The 20,641-nt window shown below is 40.0% G+C and overlaps 1 pseudogene; it reads right to left on the bottom strand.

Moving 5' to 3' along the window:
• Window positions 1–6,757: 6,757 nt before the first annotated feature.
• Window positions 6,758–6,855, bottom strand: LOC112437026 (U6 spliceosomal RNA; annotated as a pseudogene).
• Between the last annotated feature and the right edge of the window lie 13,786 nt (window positions 6,856–20,641).

Raw genomic sequence — 20,641 nt, 5'->3', positions numbered from 1 at the left:
TTCAAGTCAGTGTCATAGCACTTTGCTTGACTACAGTAATCCTTTTAAAGGATATGAGGATCCTTTAGCTACTACCTGTCTAAAGGATCATGATTCATTTTTTAATAGGCTTTTTCATACACTTTAAGTTCTAGGGTACATGTGCACAACGTACAGATTGGTTACATCGGTATACATGTGCCATGTTGGTTTGCTGCACCCATCAACTTGTCATTAATATTAGGTATTTCTCCTAATGCTATCCCTCCCCCAGCCCCCCACCACCCAACAGGCCCGGGTGTGTGATATTCCCCTCCCTGCGTCCATGTATTCTCATTGTTCAATTCCCACTTATGAGTGAAAACATGTGGTGTTTGGTTTTCTGTCCTTGTGATATTTTGCTGAGAATGATGGTTTCCAGCTTCATCCATATCCCTACAAAGGACATGAACTCATCATTTTTTATGACTGCATAGTTTTCCATGGTGTACATGTGCCAGTTTCTTAATCTGGTCTATCATTGATGGACATTTGGGTTGGTTCCAAGTCTTTGCTATTGTGAATAGTACCCCAATAAACATACGTGTGCATGTGTCTTTATAGTAGCATGATTTATAATCCTTTGGGTATATACCCAGTAATGAGATTGCTGGGTCAAATGGTATTTCTAGTTCTAGGTCCTTGAGGAATCGCCCACACTGTCTTCCACAATGGTTGAGCTAATTTACACTCCCACCAACAGTGTGAAAGCTTTCCTATTTCTCCACATCCTCTCCAGCGTCTGTTGTTTCCTGACTTTTTAATGATCACCATTCTAACTGGTGTGGGATGGTATCTCATTGTGGTTTTGATTTGCATTTCTCTGATGACCAGTGATGATGAGCATTTTTTCATATGTCTGTTGGCTGCATAAATGTCTTCTTTTGAGAAGTGTCTGTTCATATCCTTTGCCAACTTTTTGAGGGGGTTGTTAGTTTTTTTCTTGTAAATATGTTTAAGTTCTTTGTAGATTCTGGATATTAGCCATTTGTCAGATGGATAGATTGAAAAAAATTTTTCCTATTCTGTAGGTTGCCTATTCACTCTGATGACAGTTTCTTTTGCTGTGCAGAAGCTGTTTAGTTTAATTAGATCCCATATGTCTATTTTGGCTTTCATTGCCATTGCTTTTGGTGTTTTCGTCATGAAGTATTTGTCCATGCCTATGTCCTGAATGGTAATTCCTAGGTTTTCTTCTAGGGTTTTTATGCTTTTAGGTCTTACATTTAAGTCTTTAATCCATCTTGAGTTAATTTTTGTATAAGGTGTAAGGAAGGGATCCAGTTTCAGCATTCTACATATGGCTAGCCAGTTTTCCCAGCACCATTTATTAAATAGGGAATCCTTTTCCCATTGCTGATTTTCGTCAGGTTTGTCAAAGACTAGATGGCTGTAGATGTGTGGTATTATTTCTGAGGCCTCTATTCTGTTCCACTGATCTATATATCTGTTTTGGTACCAGTACCATGCTATTTTCATTACAGTAGCCTCGTAGTATAGTTTGAAGTCAGGTAGCATGATGCCTCCAGCTTTGTTCTTTTTGCTTAGGATTGCCTTGGCTATGCGGGCTCTTTTTTGGTTACATATAAAATTTAAAGTAGATTTTTCCAATTCTGTAAAGAAAGTCAGTGGTCGCTTGATGGGGATAGCATTGAATCTATCAACTACGTTGGGCAGTATGGCCATTTTCACAATATTGATTCTTCCTATTCATGAACACGGAATGTTCTTCCATTGTTTGTGTCCTCTTTTATTTCGTTGAGCAGTGGTTTGTAGTTCTCCTTGAAGGAGTCCTTGACATCCCTTGTAAGTTGGATTCCTTGGTATTTTATTCTCTTTGTAGTAATCCTGAATGAGCGTTCACTCATGATTTGGCTCTCTGTTTGTCTGTTCTTGGTGTGTAGGAATGCTTGTGATTTTTGAACATTGATTTTGTATCCTGAAACTTTGCTGAAGTTGCTTATCAGCTTAAGGAGATTTTGGGCTGAGATGATGGGGTTTTCTAAATATATAATCATGTCATCTGCAAACAGAGACAATTTGACTTCCTCTTTTCCTAATTCAATACCCTTTATTTCTTTCTCTTGCCTGATTGCCCTGGCCAGAACTTCCAACACTATGTTGAATAGGAGTGGTGAGAGAGGGCATCCCTGTCTTGTGCCTGTTTTCAAAGGGAATGCTTCCAGTTTTTGCCCATTCAGTATGATATTGGCTGTGGGTCTGTCATAAATAGCTCTTATTATTTTGAGATACGTTCCATCAATACCTAGTTTATTGAGGGTTTTTACCATGAAGGGCTGGTTGAATTTTGTCAAAGGCCTTTTCTGCATCTATTGAGATAATCATGTGGTTTTTGTCTTTGGTTCTGTTTATGTGATGGATTACATTTATTGATTTGCATATGTTGAACCAGCCTTCCATCCCAGGGATGAAGCCCACTTGATCGTGGTGGATAAGCTTTTTGATGTGCTGCTGGATTCAGTTTGCCAATATTTTATTGAGGATTTTCACATAGATGTTCATCGTGGATATTGGCCTAAAATTCTCTTTTTTTGTTGTGTCTCTGCCAGGCTTTTGGTATCAGGATGATTCTGGCCTCATAAAATGAGTTAGGGAGGATTCCCTCTTTTTCTATTGATTGGAATAGTTTCAGAAGGAATGGTACCAGCTCCTCTTTGTACCACTGGTAGAATTCAGCTGTGATTCCATCTGGTCCTGGACTTTTTTTGGTTGGTAGGCTATTAATTATTGCCTCAATTTCAGAGCCTGTTATTGGTCTATTCAGAGATTCAACTTCTTCCTGGTTTAGTCTTGGGAGGGTGTATGTGTCCAGGAATTTACCCATTTCTTCTAGATTTTCTAGTTTATTAGCATAGAGGTGTTTAGAGTATTTTCTGATGGTAGTTTGTATTTCTGTGGAATCGGTGCTGATATCACCTTTATGATTTTTTTATTGTGTCTATTTGATTCTTCTCTCTTTTTTCTTTATTAATCTTGCTAGCAGTCTATCAATTTTGTTGATCTTTTCAAAAAAACCAGCTCTTGAATTCATCGATTTTTTGAAGGGTTTTTTTGTGTGTGTTTGTGTCTCTATCTCCTTCAGTTCTGCTCTGATCTTAGTTATTTCTTGTCTTCTGGTAGCTTTTGAATTTGTTTTCTCTTGCTTCTCTAGTTCTTTTAATTGTGATGTCGGGGTATAAACTTTAGATCTTTCCTGCTTTCTTGTGGGCATTTAGTGCTATACATTTCCATCTACTCACTGCTTTAAATGTGTCCCAGAGATTCTGGTATGTTGTGTCTTTGTTCTCATTGGTTTCAAAGAACATCTTTATTTCTACCTTTATTTCGTTATTTACCCAGTAGTCATTCAGGAGCAGATTGTTCAGTTTTCATGTAGTTGTGCGGTTTTGAGTGAGTTTCTTAATCCTGAGTTCTAATTTGATTGCACTGTGGTCTGAGAGACAGTTTGTTGTGATTGCTGTTCTTTTACATTTGCTGAGGAGTGTTTTAGTTCCAATTATGTTGTCAATTTTAGAATAAGTGTGATGTGGTGCTGAGAAGAATGTATATTGTGTTGATTTGGGATGGAGAGTTCTGTAGATGTCTACTAGGTCTGCTTGGCCCAGAGCTGAGTTCAAGTCCTGGATATCCTTGTTAATTTTCTGTCTCCTTGATCTGTCTAACATTGACGGTGGGTTGTTAAATTCTCCCATTATTATTGTGTGGGAGTCTAAGTCTCTTTTTAGATCTCTAAGAACTTGCTTTATGAATTTGGGTGCTCCTGTTTTGGGTGTATATATATTTAGGATAGTTAGCTCTTGTTGTTGAATTGATCACTTTACCGTTATGTAATGGCCTTGTCCCTTTTGATCTTTTTTGGTTTAAAGTCTGTTTTATCAGAGACCAGGACTGCAACCCCTGCTTTTTTTTTTTTCTTTCCATTTACTTGGTAGGTCTTCCTCCATCCCTTTATTTTGAGCCTATATGTGTCTTTGGACATGAGATGGGTCTCCTGAATACAGCACACCAATGGGTCTTGACTGTTTATCCAATTTGCCAGTCTGTGTCTTTTAATTGGGGTATTTAGCCCATTTATATTTAAGGTTAATATTGTTATGTGTGAATTTGATCCTGTCGTTATGATGTTAGCTGGTTATTTCACCCATTAATTGATGCAGTTTCTTCTTAGCATCGATGGTCTTTACAGCTTGGCATGTTTCTGCTGTGGCTGGTACCGATTGTTCCTTTCCATGTTTAGTGCTTCCTTCAGGAGCTCTTGTAAGGCAGGCCTGGTGGTAACAAAATCTCTCAGCATTTGCTTGTCTGTAAAGGATTTTATTTCTCCTTCACTTATGAAGCTTAGTTTGGCTGGATATGAAACTCTGGGTTGAAAATTATTTTCTTTAAGAATGTTGAATATTGTATTGGTCCCCACTCTCTTTTGGCTTGTAGGGTTTCTGCTGAGAGATCTGCTGTTAGTCTGATGGGCTTCCCTTTGTGGGTAACCTGACCTTTTTCTCTGGCTGCCCTTAACTTTTTTTCCTTCATTTCAACCTTGGTGAATCTGATGATTATGTGTCTTGGGATTGCTCTTCTCGAGGAGTATCTTTGTGGCATTCTCTGTATTTCCTGAATTTGAATGCTGGCCTGCCTTGCTAGGTTGGGGAAGTTCTCCTGGATAATATCCTGAAGAGTGTCTTCTAACTTGGTTCCACTCTTCTCGTCATTTTCAGGTACACCAATCAAACGTAGATTTGGTCTTTTCACATAGTCCCATATTTCTTGGAGGCTTTGTTCATTTCTTTTCACTCTTTTTTCTCTAAACTTCTCATCTAGCTTCATTTCATTCATTTGATCTTCAATCACTGATATCTTTTCTTCTGCTTGATCGAATTGGTTATTGAAGCTTGTGTATGCTTCACAAAGTTCTCATACTGTGGTTTTCAGTCCATCAGGTCATTTAAGCTCTTCTCTACACTGATTATTCTAGTTAGTCATTCATCTAACCTTTTTTCAAGGTTTTTAGCTTCCTTGCGATGGGTTAGAACATGCTCCTTTAGCTCAGAGAAGTTTGTTATTACTGACCTTCTGAAGCCTGCTTCTGTCAACTCATGAAACTCATTCTCCATCCAGTTTGTGTTCCTTGCTGTCGAGGAGTTGTGATCCTTTGGAGGAGAAGAGGTGTTCTGGTTTTTGGAATTTTCAGCCTTTCTGCTCTGGTTTCTCCCCATCTTTGTGGTTTTGTCTACCTTTGGTCTTTCATGTTGGTGACCTACATATGGGGTTTTGGTGTGGGTGTCCTTTTTGTTGATGTTGATGCTATTCCTTTCTGTTTGTTAGTTTTCCTTCTAACAGACAGGCCCCTCAGCTGCAGGTCTGTTGGGGTTTGCTGAGGCTTGGCCTACTCAGCAAGATCCACTCAAGACCCTGTTTGCCTGGGTATCACAGCAGAGGCTGCAGAATAGCAAATATTGCTGTCTGATCCTTCCTCTGGAAGCTTCGTCCCAGAGGGGCACCTGTCTGTATGAGGTGTCTGTCGGCCCCTACTGGGAGGTGTCTCCCAGTAAAGCTACATGCAGGTCAGGGACCCACTTGAGGAGGCAGTCTGTCCATTTTCAGAGCTCAAACACCATGCTGGGAGAACCACTGCTCTCTTCAGAGCTGTCAGGCAGGGACGTTTAAGTCTGCAGAAGCTCTCTGCTGCCTTTTGTTCAGATATGTCCTGCCCCCAGAGGTGGAATCTAGAGAGGCAGTAGGCCTTGCTGAGCTGCAGTGGGCTCCACCCAGTTCAAGCTTCCCTGCCGCTTTGTTTACACTGTGAGCATAGAACTGCCTACTCAAGCCTCAGCAATGGTGGACATCCCTACCCCCACCAAGATCCAGCATCCCAGGTCTGTCTCAGACTGCTGCGCTAGCAGCAAGCAGGGCTCCGTGGGTGTGGGAACCACTAAGCCAGGCATGGGAGGGAATCTTCTGGTCTGCCAGTTGCAAAGAACATGGGAAAAGCACAGTATTTGGGCAGAAGTGTACCATTCCTCCAGGTACAGTCACTCACAGCTTCCCTTGGCTAGGAAAGGGAAATCCCCCAACCCCTTGCACTTCCCGGGTGAGACGATGCCCCATCCTCCTTTGGTTAACCCTCCGTGGGATGCACCCACTGTCCAACCAGTCCCAATGAGATGAACCAGGTACCTCAGTTGGAAATGCAGAAATCACCCATCTTCTGTGTCAATCTCGCTCAAACCTGCAGACCAGATCTGTTCCTCTTCGGCCATCTTGAAAGCGACTCCAATAGGCTTTTTTTTTTTTTTTAAAGCAGCTTTAGCTTTAAAGAAAGGTGAGGCTGGACACAGTGGCTCATGCCTGTAATCCAATCGTTTTGGAAGGCCAAGTTAGGAGGATCACTTGAACCCAGGAATTGGAGACCAGTCTGGGCAACATAGTGAGACCATGTCTCTACAAGAAAAAAAAAAAAAAAAAAAAAAAGCCAGGCATGGTGGCTCATATCTGTAGTCCCAGCTGCCTGGGAGCCGGAGAGGGGAGGATCAGTACAAGCCTGGGAATTCGAGGTTGCAGTGAGCTATGGTCACAGCACTGTGCTCTAGCCTTGGCAACAGAATGAGACCCTGTCTCTAAAGAAAAAGAAAGAAAAGTGATCAGATAGTACAGAAGTTATCTTATATCATGTCACCCCCAGAGTTTCCCTTATTATTTTTTGTTTTATTTTTAAATTTATTTTTTTAATATAGAACACTTCACAGATTTGTGTCATGCTTGTGCAGGGGCCTAATCTTCTCTGTATTGTTCCAATTTTATGTGCTTTAGACCCTTGCATTAGTGTTTGTTACAAATGATGAACCAATATGGATACATTATTAACTAAAGTCTGTATTTACATTGTGGCTTGTTCTTGGTGTTGTACAGTTTTATAGAGTTTGCCAACAGCACTCTGTCATGTATTTACTATTACAGTATCATACAGAATAGTTTCACTGTCCTAAAAATCCCTTGTGTTCATCTATTCATCTCTCACTCTCCCACACCCCTCTGGCAACCACTCTTTTTTTTTCTTGTACTGTCTGTATAGCTTTTGCCTTTTCCTGAATGTCATAGTTGGCATCGTACAGCATACAGCTTTCTTAGATTGGCTTCTTTTACTAAGCAATATGTATTTAAGTTTCCTCCATATCTTCTCAAGACTTGATAGTTCATGTTTGTTTGTTTATTTATTTATTTATTTATTTATTTATTATATTTTATTTTATTTTTGCTAGAGACAGGGTCTCACTGTATTGCCCAGGCTGCTCTTAAACTCATGGGCTCAAGAAATGCTCCCACCTTAGTCTCCCAAAGTGCTGGGATTCCATTGCTCCCAGCAGCTCCTATCTTTTTATGGCTGAACAGTATTTGCTTATTCATTCACCTTTTTTTTCTTTTCTTTTCCTCTGTGGTTTTTTTTTTTTTTTTTTAGACAGGGTCTCACTCTGTCATCTAGGCTGGAGTGCAGTGGCACAATCTCGGCTCACTGCAGCCTCGACCTCCTGGACTCAAGCAATTCTCCTGTCTCAGTGCCCCTGAGTAGTTGAGACTACAGGTGTATGCCACCACACCAGGCTAAATTTTTGTATTTTTTGTAGAGACACGGTTTTGCCATGTTGCCCAGGCTGGTCTTGAACTCCTGAGCTCAAGTGATTCATCCCCTTCAGCCTCCCAAAATGTTTAGATTACAGATGTGGGCCACTGCACCCGGCCTCCATTCACCTATTGAAAGACTTCTTGGTTGCTTCCAAGTTTTGGCAATTATGAATAAAGCTGCTATAGACATCTATGTATTTTTATGTGTGTGTAAATATATGTTTTATATTTGTGTAAACATAAGTTTTCAACTCATTTGGGTGAATACCAAGGAATGCAATTGCTGGATTATATGTTAATAGCATGTTTGGTTTTGTAAGAAACTGCCATACTGTATTCCAGAGTGGAGGTAGTATTTTGCATTCGCCCCAGCAATGATTGAGAGTTCTTGTTTCTCCACATCCTCACCAGCATTTGTTGTCAGTGATTTGGGTTTTCTGCATTCTCATAGATGTATAATGGTATTTTCTTGTTGTTATAATTTGCAATTCCCTAGTGGAATACTGTGTAGTGTTCAGCACCTTTTCATGTGCTTGTTTGCCTTCTGTATTATCTTCTTTGGTGAGGTGTCCATTCACATCATTTTGCCTGTTTTTGATTATTTGGGCCATAATTGGATTGCTGGTTTTTTTTCTGGCAGTGAAAACCCTAGCCCTAGCCCCTTTCTTTTTTTTTCTTTTCTTTTTTTTGCCATCCAAATTGGCTTATAATTATATGCTACATACACACATTTATATCACATCCTTTTTTTTTTTATTATTCACTGCAAGGAAGTTAAGGTTAGATGGATACTCTCAAACACTGCTGTTAGACATATAACTTGGCTCAACCTTACTAGAAAATGATTTTGTAGTTTTTAAAATTGGCAGATAAAATTTTACATACTTCTCGGCCAGGCACGGTGGCTCACACCTGTAATCCCAGCACTTTGGGAGGCCAAGGCAGGCAGATGATGAGGTCGGGAGTTCGAGACCAGCCTGACCAACATGGTGAAACCCTGTCTCTACTAAAAGTACAAAAATTAGCCAGACCTGGTGGCATGCGCCTGTAATCCCAGCTACTCAGGAGTCTGAGGCAGGAGAATTGCTTGAACCGGGGAGGCAGAGGTTGCAGTGAGCCGAGATTGCACCACTGCACTCAAGCCTGAGTGACAGAGCAAGACTCCATCTCAACAAAACAAAACGAAATGAAACAAAACAAAACAAATTTACATGCTTCTCATGTAAAATATGATGTTTTAAAATATATATGCCTTGTGAAATGGCTAAAGCTAGCTAATTAACACATGTGTTACCTCACAAAGTTATCTCTTTTTTGGTGAGAATACTTAAAATCTACTCTCTAAGGCCGGGCACGGTGGCTTACACCTGTAATCCCAGCACTTTGGGAGGCCAAGATGGGCAGATTACTTGAGGTCAGGAGCTCAAGACCAGCCTGCCCATCATGGTGAAACCCCATCTCTACAAAAACTACAAAAATTAGCTAGGCATGGTGGCAGGCACCTGTATCCCAGCAACTTGGGCTGCTGAGGCAGGAGAATTGCGGAACCCAAGAGGCGGAGGTTGCAGTGAACCCAAATTGCGCCACTGCACTCTAGCCTGGGCAACACAGTGAGACTCTGTCTCAAAAATAAATAAATAAAAATAAATAAAATAAAATACATTTTAAAATGGTTATATCTAGCTAATTAACACATGTATTACGTCATATTTATTTACTTATTTATTATTTATTTATTTTGGTGAGAATACTTAAAATCTACTCTCTAAGTCCGGGTATGGTGGCTCAAACCTCTAATCTCGGCACTTTAGGAGGCCGAGACAGGCAGATCACCTGAGGTCAGGAGTTCCAGACCAGCCTGACCAACATGGAGAAACCCCGTCCCTACTAAAAATACAAAATTAGCCAGGTGTGGTGGCGCATGCCTGTAATCCCAGCTACTCGGGAGGCTGAGGCAGGAGAATCACTTGAACCCAGGAGGCAAAGGTTGCAGTGAGCTGAAATTGTGCCACTGCACTCCAACCTGGGTGACAGAGTAAGACTCCATCTCAAAAAACAAACAAACAAACAAATCTACTGTATTTTTCAAAAATACAATATATTGTCATTAACTGTAGTCACCATGTTGTACAATTGGTTGCTTGTTTTTAATGCTGAGTTTTAAGACTCTGTATATTTGAGATACATATCCTTCATCAGATATGTATTTTGTAAATATTGTCTCCCATTCTGTGGCTTGTGTTTTCATTCTTTTAATAGTGTCTTTCACAGAGCAGAAATTTTTAATTTTAATGAACAGTCCAACTTACCACTTTCTTCATTCATGAATCATGTTTTTGGTGTTCAATCTAAAAACTCATTGCTAAGTGAAGATCACCTAGATGTTTTCAAATGTTATAAAAGTTTTGTCATTGAGTGTCTCATATTTAGGTTTGTGAGTTGTTTTTAATTAATTTTTATGAAGGAATAAGGCCATTGTCTAGATCCATTTTTTTGCATGCTGATGTCCAATCGTTCCAGCACCATTTGTTGAAAAGACTATCCTTTCTCCATTGAATTGCTTTTTTTTCTTTGTCAAAGATCAATTGACTGTATTGGTGGGGTCTATTTCTGGACTTTCTTTTTTTTTTTTTTTTTTTTTTTGAGACAGAATCTCACTCCGTTGCCCAGTCTATTGTGCAGTGGCGTGGTCTGGGTTCACTGCAACCTCCACCTCCCGGGTTCAAGTGATGCTTGTGCCTCAGCCTCCTGAGTAGCTGGGATTTACAGGCACATGCCACCACACCTGGCTAATTTTTGTATTTTTGGTAGAGACGGGGTTTCACCATGTTGGCCAGGCTAGTCTCGAACTTCTGACCTCAAGTGATCCGCCTGCCTTGGCCTCTCAAAATGCTGGGATTATAGGTGTGAGCCAACGTCTCCAGCCTATTTCTGGACTTTCTATTCTATTCCATTGACCTGTTTGTTCTTGATTATTGTAGCTTTTCAGTAAGTCTTGAAGTCAGTAGATCAGTCCTCTTTATTCTCTATCTTCAGTATTGTTTTATTTTGGGTCTTTTGCCTTTCCATATAAAATTTAGAATCAGTTTGTTGATTTCCACAAAATAACTTACTGAGATTTTGGCTGAATTGCATTGAATCTATAAATCCAATCGGTAAGAACTGACATCTAGTGACATCATAGTGAGCCTTCCTATTCATGAACATAGAATATCTATTTATTTATATTTTCTTTTCTTTCTTTCATCAGAGTTTTGTTAGGTCTTGTCCATATTTTGTTAGATTTATTCCTAAGTACTTCAATTTTTTGGCACGAATGTACACAGCACTGTATTTTTAATTTCAAATTCCAGTGGTTTATTGCTAGTGTGTAGGAAAACAATTGGTTTCCAAAATATTAAGCTGTATCAAGCAACCTTGCTATGATAACTTATTAGTTTTGGGAGAGTTTAAAAAATTGACTTCTTGGAATTTTCTACATCGATAATCATGTCATCTGTGAACCGTTTATTTGATCCTCCCCAATTGGTATCCTTTCATGATTCATTTTCAGTTATCACATATGTAATTAAAAAAAAAAAAGGGCCGGGCACGGTGGCTCACGCCTGTAATCCCAGCACTTTGGGAGGCTGAGGCTGGAGGATCATGAGGTCAGGATATCGATACCATCTTGGCTAACACGGTGAAAACCCGTCTCTACTAAAAATACAAAAAATTAGCCGGGCGTGGTGGCGGGCGCCTGTAGTCCCAGCTACTTGGGAGGCTGAGGCAGGAGAATGGCGTGAACCTGGGAGGCGGAGCTTGCAGTGAGCCAAGATCGCGCCACTGCACTCCAGCCTGGGCGACAAAGCGAGACTCCGTCTCAAAACAAACAAACAAACAAAAACAAACAAACAAACAAAAACTAACTCAGTCTTCTTCCTGATCTCAGCATCAGATTCTCTGCCCTCCACTATTCCCTTTCTTAAATATCTAATAACAGAGCTTCAAAATACATGATTCCAAGTGTTTTAGAACTACAGGAATAAATCCACAATTAATGATTTCAGCACTTATCTCTCAATAATTCATAGAACACGCAGACAGAAAATCAGTAACGATACAGAAGACTTGAACAACAGTATCAACCAACTTGTCTAATTGACATTTATAGAACAGACCACCTATCAACAGCAGAATACACATTATTTTCAGATTCACATGGAATAATTACAAAGACAGACCATAATCAAGGCCATAAAACAAACACGAATACATTTTAAAATGGTCATATAGACTATGTTCTTTGACCAGAGTTCAGTAAACTAGATATTTATAGGAGAATGCTATTTGGAAAATCTCCAAGTTTTTGGAAACTAAATAACAAGCTTCCAAATCACCCATGAGACAAAGAAGAAATCAAAAGGAAAATTTCTAAGCATTTTAAAGTGATAAAAAGTGAAACCACCATTTGTCAAAACCTAAGGAACTGCGCAACACAAAAAGTGAACCCTAATGTAAACTATGAACTTTAATATTAATGTATCAATATTGATTCATTAATGTACAAAATGCACTATACTTATGCATGATGTTAGCAATAAGAGAAAACCCTATGGGGTGCAGATGGAAAGGTATATAAGAACTCTACTTTCTGCTCAATATTTTGTTTGTTTGTTTGTCTGTTTTGTTTGTTTGTTTTTTGTTTTTTGAGATAGGTTCTCCCTCTGTTGCCCATGCTGGAATGCAGTGATGCAATCTTGGCTCACTGTAGCCTTGACCTCCTGGACTCAAGAAATCCTCCCACCTCAGCCTGCCAAGCAGCTAGGACTACAGGCCTGAGCCACCATACCCGGATGTTTTTTTGTAGTTTTAGTAGAAATGGGATTTCGCCATGTTGCCCAGGCTGGTCTTAAACTCCTGGGCTCAAGCGATCTGTCTGTCCACCTCGGCTTCCCAAAGTGCTAGGATTACATGCTGAGCCACCACGCCCAGCTGTCTGCTCAATTTTTCTGGAAACCTAAAACTTCTCTAAAAAAGTAAAATCCGCTGGGCGCGGTGACTCACTCCTGTAATCCCAGCACTTTGGTGGGCAGAGACGGTTGGATCGCCTGAGGTCAGGAGATCGAGACCAGCCTGGTCAACATGGCAAAGCCCCATCTCTACTAAAAATACAAACATTAGCCAGGAGTGGTGGCAAGTGCCTGTAATCCCAGCTACTCAGAGGCTGAGACATGAGAATTGCTTGAACCAGGAGGTGGAGGTTGCAGTGAGCCCAGATCGCACCACTGTATTCCAGCCTGGGAGATAGAGTGAGACTCTAAAACAAAAATAAATAAATAAATAAATAAATAAATAAATAAATAAATAAATAAAATTAGCCGGGCCTGGTGGCATGTGCCTGTAGTACCAGCTACTCCGGAGGCTGAGGCGGGAGAACTGCTTGAGCCCGGGAGGCAGAGGTTGCAGTGAGCCAAGATCGCACCATTGCACTCCAGCCTGGACAACAAGAGGAAAACTCCGCCTCAAAAAAAAGAAAAAAAAAATAGGAAAGTCCTATAATTTCGATTAATGAAAAAAATCAAAATTTGTGGGATGCCTATAAAGCAGTACTTAGAAGAAATTTATAGTACTAGACACCAATATTAGAAAAGAATAGCCTCAATAACCTTAGTTTCCACCTCAAGAAACTAATAAAGAACAAAATAAAATAGAGTACATGAGAGAATGGAAATAATAATTATAAGAATAGAAATCAGTATAATAGAAAACAGGAAAGCAATACAGAAAAATGAATGAAATTAAAACCTGGTTTTCTGATAATACAAATAAAATTAAGCGATCAAGAAATAGAGGAGACATACCTAAATAAATGAAGGTTAATTAAAAAAAGAAAAAAAGACAGAAGACTACCAATATCAGAAATTAAAGAAGTGACATCACTACAAATTCTACAGATATTAAAAGAGGAGTATTATTAAAATTTTATGCCAATAAACTTGATAACTTACATGAAATGGACAGATTTCTTGCAAAGGTAAGCAAAGATACCATCTCAGCTATAGTTTAACCTTAGCCAGGTCCAAAGGCAGCCTTGGAGCATGAGTTGCAACACAGTACAGTAGTCTCTCATTATTTGCAGTTTTGCTTTACACAGTTTCAGTTACCTGCAGTCAACCGTGGTCCAAAAATATTAAATGGAAAATCCCAGAAATAAACAATTCATGAGTATTAAATTGTGCTGTTCGAGTGCATAATAAACTATTTGGCCATCCCATTCTGTCCTGCCTCAGATGTGAATCATGCCTTTATCCAGCATTATCCATGATGTATACACTACTCAACCTGTTAGTCATTGCTCCTGACATCCATGCACATCATCATTGCTCGATGACCCAGAATCACCAAGAAGCAGATGATCCTCCTTCTTATGTATGGTCAGAAGGTCAGTATTAGCCTAATGTTTTGTCACAATGGCTATGTCATTCACCTCACTTCATTTTATCATGTAGGCATTTTATCATTTCACATCATCACAAGAAGAAGGTTGAGTACAGTACAGCAAGATACTTTGAGAGAGAAAGAGGCCATATTCACATAATTTTTATTAGAGTATATTATTGTAATTGCTTTATTTTTATTATTTTTGTTAATCTCTTACTGTGCCCCTGTGCCCATTTTTTTTTTTTTTTTTTTTTTGAGACGGAGTTTCACTCTTGTTGCCCAGGCTGGAGTGCAATGGTGCAATCCTGGCTCACTGCAACCTCCGCCTCCCAGGTTCCAGCAAGTCTCCTGTCTCAGCCTCCCAAGTAGGTGGGATTACAGGCATGTGCCACCATGCTCAGCTAATTTTATATTTTTAGTAGAGATGGGGTTTCACCATGTTGGCCAGGCTGGTCTCTAATTCCTGACCTCAGGCCATCCACCTGCCTCAGCCTCCCAAAGTGCTGAGATTACAAGTGTGAGCCACTGAGCCCAGCCTTACTGTGCCCAATTTAAAAATTACACTTTATCATAGATACATATGTATAGGAAAAAAATGTACTATTTGCTGTTTCAGGCATCTACTGGTGGTCTTGAAATGTATTCCTCCCAGTAGATAAGGACTACTGTATTGGTCCCACCTTAAGGCAAGGTAAGCATTTTGTTCCCCTTTTTATTTCAGTCAGTCATTGGCTATGGGGTTGCCTCCAGCATAGGGAAGTGGGAAATGGTGACATATGTAACCTCCCAGGTAAGGTAGTGATGTGTGTGACTTCACAAGCTTCTCTTTGGCTGAGGGCATGATATGGTTTGGCTGTGTCCCCACCCAAATCTCATCTTGAATTCTAGCTCCATAATTCCCTCATGTTGTGGGAGGGACCCACTGGGAGATAATTGAATCATGGGGGTGGTTCCCCCACTGCGTACCATTCTCATGGTAGTGAATAAGTCTCATGAGATCTGATGGTTTTATAAGGGGAAACCCCTTTCACTTTGCTCTCATGCTCTTCTCTTGCCTGCCTCCATGTGAAACATGCCTTTCACTTTCTGAGATGATTATGAGCCCTCCCCAGCCACGTGGAACTGTGAGTCCATTAAACCTCTTTTTCTTTATAAATTACCCAGTCTTGGGTATGTCTTTATCAGCAGTGTGAAAACAGACTAATACAGGACATTTCTCTAGAAAATAAATTAACTATGAGTCCATAGCCATCAACACTCACAGCAGCTGGTATGGGCAGGCCAGCTTAGTAAAGGGATCTGGGTGGGGCACCAAAATCATCCACTACAATGACATTGACACCTTTCTGATAAGAAGAATCAGCTGGGCATGGTGGCTCATGCCTGTAATCCTAGCACTTTGGGAGGCCGAGGCTGGCAGATCACTCGAAGTCAGGAGTTCGAGACCAGCCTGGCCAACATGGTGAAACCCCGTTTCTAGTAAAAATACAAAAATTAGCCGAGCTTCATGGCAACTGCCTGTAATCCCAGCTTCTTGGGAGGCTGAGGCAGAATTGCTTGAGCCCAGGAGGCGGAGGTTGCAGTGAGCCGACATCGTGCAACTGCACTCCAGCCTGGGGGACAGAGTGAGACCCCATCTCAAAAAAAAAAAAAAAAAAGAAAAAAGAAAAGAAGAAATTAGCCATGGGAAGGGGAAGAATATTCCTGGCAAATAAACATCAAATGCAAAATCCATGAGGCAGATCAAGCTTGAAATATTCAAATTCAGAAAGAAAACCATTGTGTTTGGATCAGAGGCAAAACAGTGTGAGACAAAGACATAGAAATGAGCTGTTCATACAGAGCCCTGAAAGGACCGTTATAAGTTTGATTTGGTTTATAGGGCAACTGAAAACCTTTGGAGGATTTTTGTTGTTGTTGTTTGTTTGTAAAGCCAGGGTTTTACCATGTTGCCCAGGCTAGTGTTGAACTCCTTGGCTCAAGCAATCTGCCCCCACTTGGGCTCCCAAAGTGCTGGGATGGGCTACTGTGCCCTTTGGAGGATTTTTAAACAAGGTACTGTCATGATCTACTATATGTTAAAAAAATATGCTGATTACTGGCTGGGCACAATGGCTCATGCCTGTAATCCCAGCACTTTGGGAGGCTGAGATGGGTGGATCACTTAAGGTCAGGAGTATGAGACCAGCCTGGCCAACTCGGTGAAACCCCATCTCTACTAAAAATACAAAAATTAGCCGGGTGTGGTGGTGGGCGCCTGTAATCTCAGCTACTGGGGAGAATCACTTGAACCCGAGGCAGAAGTTGCAGTGAGCCGAGTTTGCACCACTGCACTCCAGCCTGGGCAACAGAGCGAGACTCCATCTCAAAAAAAGAAAAAAAAATGCTGAATACTGAGTGGAGACTATAAGGGCCAAGAGAATAATTAGGAAATGATTCCAGTAGTCCAGGTAAAACATACTATGGCTGGAACAAAGGTGGTTGCAATGGAGATAGACGTGAACAAAATCAGGATGTATTTGAAGGTAAAGTTTACAGGGTATGCTGATGGGCTACATGTGGAGAGATAAGAAAATCAGGCACGAGTACTAGGTTTTTGGCTAGAACTATTCGAAGGATAGTGATGCCATTTTCAGAAATAGGAAATATATGGGGAAAAAAGGGTTTGGGGTTCAGCAATCAAAAGTTCTGTTAAAATTAAGCTATCTCTTTTTCTTTTCTTTTTTTTTTTTCAGAGACAGGGTCTCTCTGTTGCCCTGGCTAGAGTGCAGTGGCGCTATCATAGTCATAGTTCACTGCAGCCTTGAACTCCTTTCCTCAAGGGATCCTTCCACCGCATGGGGGTGGGGAGCCATTGCGTAGGGCAAACTATCTTTTTTTTGATACTCAAGTAAAGATATAACATAAATAACTGGATACATAATTCTGGAGATTCAGGGACGTTGGTTATTTCCATGGCTGGAAATAAGAACTGGGGAGTCATCAGTGTATAAAAATTACTTTTAACTAAGGCCCTGGATGAGTTTACCTGATAAGAGAATATGGATAAACAAAAGAAGAGAGTATATACCCAACATCTGGAGCACTCCAATAGATATTAGGTATAGTAGGAGGAAAACGGAAAAAACAAGATCAGACCACACAGAAGTAAGAAATACAGGAAAGTGTGGTATCATAGAAGCCAAGAGGAGAAAGTTTTTTTTTTGGTTTTTTTGTTTTGAGACAGAGTTTCGCTCTTGTTGTCAAGGCTGGATTGCAATGGCACAATTTGGGCTCACTGCAACCTTCACCTCCCAGGTTCAAGCGATTCTCCTGCCTCAGCCTCCTGAGTAGCTGGGATTACACGCACACGCCACCACACCTGGCTAATTTTGTATTTTTAGTAGGGACGGGGTTTCTCCATGTTGGTCAGGCTGGTCTGGAACTCCTGACCTCAGGTGATCTGCCTGTCTCGGCCTCCCAAAGTGCTGGGATTACAGTCGTGAGCCACTGTGCCCAGCCCTTTAATTTTGACACAATCAGAAAAGAAAGTTTTTAAACAAAGGGTGGTCAGGTGTTTTTTTTTTTTTTTTTTTCCAAATGTTGGAAAGTTAAATAAAATGATATCAGAGAAGTGACCTTTGGAACACTTGGCAATGTCTGGAGACATTTTTGGTTATCATAATCGGGAGGGAGTTGCTACTGGCATCTATTGGATTGAGGTCAGGGATGCTGCTAAATATCCAACAATGCACAGAACAGCCTCCTTCAACAAAAAATTATCTGTCAATAGTTCTTTGGTCTGACTTAGAAAATTCATGCTGGCCGGGGCTCACACCCATAATCCCAACATTTTAGAAGGCCAAGTTGGGAGGATGGCTTGAGTTCAGGATTCATGATTAGCCTAGGCAACTTGGCAAAATGCCCTCACTATTAGACTTTTTTTTTTTTTTTTAATAACAACAGGCTGGGCCTGCGATCCCAGCATTTTGGGAGGCTGAGGCTGGTGGATAACTTGAGGCCAGGAGTTTGAGACCAGCTTGACCAACATGGTGAAACTCCTTCTCTACTAAAAACACAAAAATTAGCCAGGTGTGGTGTGTGCACCTGTAATCCCATATACTCAGGGGGTTGAGGAGAATCGCTTGAACCCGGGAGGCGGAGGTTAAAGTGAGCTGAGATAGTGCCATTGCACTCTAGCCTGGGCAGCAGGACAAGACTCCATTTCACAAAACAGCAGCAACAACAACGACAATAAAAAACCCCCATAAATAGTAGCTTAATAATATAGCCTAATCATAGAAGGTCTAATAATAAACATAGCCTGGCCAGGCCTGGTGTGGCTTACACCTGTAATCCCAGCACTTTGGGAGGCATAGATGGGAAAATTGCTTGAGTCCAGCAGTTCCAGACCAGCCTGGGCAACATAGAAAGACCTTGTCTCTAAAAAAGATTGTTTTAAAAATTAAAACAAAACAAAACAAAAAACCATAGCCTAACAAATAGAGGGCTCCTAAATTATACTTACGTTCAAATTAATACCTTAGCCGAATACTCAGTGTTATTTTGGGGGAGTTACTTAATCTCAGTGCCAGAGTTTCCTCCTTTGTAAAACAGGAATGAGATAATGGATTACAAAATGCTTAATTAGCCCAGTTCCTGGGAGAAGGTAAAGTCAATGAATGTTGTTACTACAATTGACTAGGTAGGTTGAATATGGCCTGAAGGTTGCAGATTGCTCTTTACTTTCCTAGAACCTCCCCTATTCTCCCCAAACAATCCAATTATCTTTTAATATGTTCTTTCTAATCTGATATGAAACAAGAAATCAGATATCCACCCTTTTAAAAACTGGTTCTAAAATTAGTTCTAAATGGATTTCTGCATGTTGATGGCTTAGAGGCTTTCTTAACTCCTAGATTCCCAGTTATGTTCCTGAAGGGTTTTTTTAGCCACTTGACAAACGATAGGGAAGTCAATAATCATGTAATTATCAACCAAGATCAGCTAAATAAATCAATAATTTAAAGAATATAATCTTCATACTTTAGCAGTTTTGCCCCTATTAGGATATCACATCATTATTCAAAATAATAATAGAAAAACAATGTGATAGAGGCTAGGGAATCTGAAATAGGTCAAGTAAATATTACCATTGCTTCCCAGTACTAAATCTTCCAGCATTCCAATATTGGCCATGAGCAAATTTAGCTGCAGATAAGAATTACATTCCATTATCAGAGCGTTTAGCAGAGCGTTTAGCACAGTGAGTACTTATTGGCTCTGTATTGACTCTTGTTAACTCCCAAGCTCTAGAATGTTCTCATGCCTAGGCCCCATATCCTCTAGTATTCTAGAGGTATAGGACTGGATTATATGTGACATCAAGTCTTGCTTTTTTCACTCAAAGATATCTCTTCTAGTCTGGAGAGGTTAAAAAGAGGAAGTAACTTTTTAACAAGGATAACTGGGAGTTTTCCAACTGAATCCACAGAGCTTTCTAGAGGCTGGGTCTTAGATACAAACTTGCTCCCACCTACCATGGATAAGATCTTCAGAGGGGAAGACACTCATGGAAATAATTATGTCAAAAGATTGTCTTTAAATCTTGACCTAAAAGTATTATTGCATTTCCTGGATAACGTAGGGAAGGCAAAAATTTACTTACAAGGTGGTAGGATCTCCTCCATTAGATTGTAAGTGCCACAGGGAAGGGATTTGTAGTGATATTGTCAGTACCTAGGCAAGTACTAACACTTAGTGAGCTCTCAGTGTAGAATCTGTTTCAGTGTGTGCACTAGGGTTTAATAGTTGTGACCAAATTTTTAAAAACTAAAAAAAAATGGAATTAATTTGTGGGGGTATTTGTGTCACAGAATGTAGTTTTTTTAGCCTGTGGTTAATATTTAAATCTACAATCCACTGCTATCAAAAGAAGGAATCCTGTGATGGAATCCCAGCTATACTATTACGCCTAGTGTGATCTTGGAAAACTCAGCTTCTGCTTTGAAAAATGAGGAAAACATTTTCTATGAGCTCTGAAATTCTGTTTCTATACCTAGTATATAACAGGTTCTCAATATTTGTTGAATAAGTGATTCTATATTGCACTCAAGATTCCCTATTTAATTAGTAAAAAATCTGAAAGATATTGCTCAAAAGCCTTTATCAAGTTAGCAAAATTTCTGAAAACTATTTCTTGGTAAACATTTTCAAACTTAGCAGTTTTAATCAAATATTTAATGAAATGAAAAACTTTATTTTTGTATATCTGATCACATAAGCAGCAAGTCTCCCCAATTCCTCAAGCACTTTAAATAATTTTGCCATATATCACTGATCAACTTTTAATGACTCAGCCTAAGAAATAAAAAATCAAGTATGAAACCAAATTATTGTACTTTGTACATTTGATTAGAAACCACATAAATTGAACCATACTAAATTGCTGATATTCAACGGTTTTTGACCTCCAAAAATGGCAATTTTTACATGGCTCACACTAAATATATTTAGCAATAAATAATGTGTTTTAAGAAATAGTACAATAGGGCTTCTAAAGCCTCCCAATTCTCTCTTTTACTCT

This window comes from Pan paniscus, chromosome 15 (assembly GCF_029289425.2).
Source record: "Pan paniscus chromosome 15, NHGRI_mPanPan1-v2.0_pri, whole genome shotgun sequence".
Lineage (NCBI taxonomy): Eukaryota > Metazoa > Chordata > Mammalia > Primates > Hominidae > Pan > Pan paniscus.
This window is presented reverse-complemented; position numbering and strand designations above follow the sequence as displayed.